General features: G+C 29.5%; 1 long non-coding RNA gene across 1 annotated transcript; it reads right to left on the bottom strand.

Annotated features, from left to right (window-relative positions):
- Positions 1-627: 627 nt before the first annotated feature.
- On the bottom strand, positions 628-3186 carry LOC120350103. Its single transcript, XR_005570606.1, has 2 exons — positions 1509-3186; positions 628-1050 (listed from the first exon to the last, which is right to left on the bottom strand). It is a non-coding gene; the product is annotated as an uncharacterized LOC120350103 (long non-coding RNA).
- Positions 3187-3487: the final 301 nt, after the last annotated feature.

Consider the following 3487-nt stretch of genomic DNA (forward strand, 5'->3'; position numbering starts at 1 on the left):
CTACGAGTCTACGAGTCTACGAGTCTACGAGTCTACGAGTCTACGAGTCTACGAGTCTACGAGTCTACGAGTCTACGAGTCTACGAGTCTACGAGTCTACGAGTCTACGAGTCTACGAGTCTACGAGTCTACGAGTCTACGAGTCTATGACCGCTAAATAATAGAGAAACGAAAAGAATATATATAAATACTGTAATACTAAAGGAGAGATGAATAATATTTGATTTTGTATTTTAATTTTAACCTGAATCCTCCCCACCATCAATGAAAGAAGAAAGGATAAGAACAGCCGAGACCGTCACACATCATTCAATATTATTGATAAATCAATGAAAGAGTTTGCAAGCAAACCTCGCAGAGTAAGGCGCAGTTGAAATGTTACCTCAGTTTACCGCAGTTGAAATTAATCTTTGAGATGGGAAGGAAATAATCCTCCGAATATTTAAATCAATAAATTGAATATATAGTTCAATATATTAACTAAAATATTCCATTTATTTAATTTCCAACCCCTTCTAAGTAGCAACATTTATAATTGAATGATATGACAGCTCAACAATTCAAGATTTACCCCATTCATTACTTGTCATTGATGATTGTTAGGCATATTCAATAATCAACAATAAGATTGTAATCATGTTTGCAATTTAATATACATAATAGATCAAATAAATAGAATTTCCAAAAAATAAACAAAATTTAAATCAAGTAATTACAAATTTATTTATTATCCTGTCCCATTTATTTTTGCGAAGTAGTTGCCTGTGAATTTTCCATAAATTAATATTGGTTGTTTCGTAAATACCTGGTGTATTGAAGTGAGGAGGCCTCCGTACACTTTATTCAAATTTTTCACTTATTAATTTTTCACTGCACAAGAAGTTCTTGAAGTATCCTTTTTACGGCGAATTTAGATCTTTTCTGGAAATATTGGTTTCCTTGTGATGAGTTGGTCAGCAAGGATTCAGCTTCCATGGCCATAACTAAGACATCCTGTGATACTACGAGTCTACGAGTCTACGAGTCTACGAGTCTACGAGTCTATGACCGCTAAATAATAGAGAAACGAAAAGAATATATATAAATACTGTAATACTAAAGGAGAGATCAATAATACAGAATTTGCTCTTCTTAACAAAATCAACAATACACAAGATCTTTAATAAATTCATCAATAATAGTTTAAAGATAAATAATTCAAGATACTCGAAGTGAAGCTTCCAAAAGAGATTTTTTAAAAAGAAAAATTATAACTTGAATAAGGCTTTACAATTTTATTTAATTATTTATTTATTTATTTGACCAGCGTGACAAAGATAATTTGATATTTATTTATTTATTAATTTAATTTTACTATTATATAAACTTGCATAGAAATATTTCCAACATTTTGAATTACGAGAATTAGAGCTGAAAAACAAATTTAAGGAAAGCTGGGATTAATTATAATCTGATCAGACTTGACTTATAAAACAATAAGTAAAGTATATAAATAAATAATGCTTTACCTGTACAGCGGAAATTGTAGAAATTACTATGGATACATATGTGATGAATGAGGTTTTCAACAAATATAAATAAATTGCCATAACTTAGGCCAGCTAGAATGAATACTCAATTAAATTTTCGGACATGATTACTTTTCTTTTTTTTTTTTTTTTTAATAACAAACAAGAAAATTTACATATTTAAAAAGGAAATAAAAAAAAATAAAGAAAATAATAATAATATCACAACTTGTGATGAATGAAATCTGTCTCTGATCAACTACATATTGTAATAAATAGAAAAATTTAGCATAAGCTAAATAAAAATGGAATCAAAGGAAAAAGTTAAATTTACAACCTCCACTCACGAAATTCAGAGACAGAATGGATCATCGAGCGTTGAAGACGGGGTAGCAAACAAGACAGTGACGTAAGCAAAACGGAATTATCAAAATTAGACAAAGAAACTAGAGAGAAAGAGCAATGCAAACTCAAAGCTACCAACAAGGACAGAAAAAGGGAGAAAGAAAATAGCAAAAAAGAACTGGAGAGAACAAGAAAGTAGATTATTCGAAGGGTACAGCTCGATCCCATAAGTGCATCTTTGTCTCACTGAGAAAAACAAGCTGATAATACAATCGAATTTAGAACCGAAATAACAGAAAAACAAGATAAAAATAATCATGTCCAAAATTGTTACATACTCCCTCCACTCAAGTGTGTGAAAGCTACATTCTAAAAAAAAAATTTGAGCTAGCTAAGATAATTTTTAAGTTGAATTAACATATATATAGAATTTATCAGAGAAGAATGCTTCATAAGAATTTGAGTTGAGAAATATTCACTCTTAGAGTTGAATTATTCCAAGAAATAAATCATCTATTTGTAAAATTATTAATTCAAAACTCAACATCAAATAAAAATCAAATAAAAACTCTTGATTACAAATTCAATGAAGATCAGAGGTGGAACCTACTCAATAGCTGAGTAACCATTGAAATAATAAAAAAAAATTAGAATCTAACAACAGAAGAAACTAGACCACAAATTAATGCAGGGATTGGCCACTCCCAACAAAAACTTGAAGTCTTTCAAACAAAGAAATATCTGAACATGCGTCCACACTCAGAATTCAAAAGAAAATTAATCAGTTCTCAGTCCCAAAGAATATGTTCCATCTCTAATGATCATTTGCCTACCCCTTTTTTTATATATATATATCTTTGATCCTTTTTTTTATTCTAACAAAATTCATACACTCTTGATAAAATTTGAAAGATAAATCACTTGACATTATTTACATACAGAAACCAATATTTTTCTACTCTATTACCCAATTAAGGTGATAATAATATACATTTTCAAGTATTTTATCATTTATCAAAACTCTTCTTTTGATTCACTTTATTCCCTTACTTTATTTACAACAATCTGATGAAATAGAAACACTGCTATTCACCACTATTCATCAAAATTCATTAACACTAAAGCAAAATTATAACTATAAACTATTTCAATAATCTATCTAATAATATGATCTCAATAAAATTTCTATCTATTTATAGGCTAAGATAGATTCTTTTGTACAATATTTTACACAATTCCATAAAGAAATTAAATAAGTGAGTAAAGTTAAAATTTCAATAGGTGGCGCGCTTCACCAAAGAAAACAACTATTTACTCTTCAGAAACACCTAAACCAAAGGTGACTTTTCATCAATTGCTCTTTAGCCTTTTGCCAAATTACTACAGTGTTCTCATCGGCAGTATCAGGTAAAATTTCATTAATATTCCAGATATTCAAAAGAGGTTCTTTAGGTTTATAACGGAACATCAGAGAAAAAGGGGTGCACTTAATGCTATCATGTTCAGCAGTATTAAAAGCTAAAGCTAACCAATCATTTACAGTATCATCCCATTTATTCTGTGAGTTTGCATGAAAAGCAATGAGAGAGCTACGCAAATTACGATGTAATCTTTCAACTATGTTTGCTTTAGGA

This window comes from Nilaparvata lugens, chromosome 1 (genome assembly GCF_014356525.2).
Source record: "Nilaparvata lugens isolate BPH chromosome 1, ASM1435652v1, whole genome shotgun sequence".
In the NCBI taxonomy this organism is placed as follows: Eukaryota; Metazoa; Arthropoda; class Insecta; order Hemiptera; family Delphacidae; genus Nilaparvata; species Nilaparvata lugens.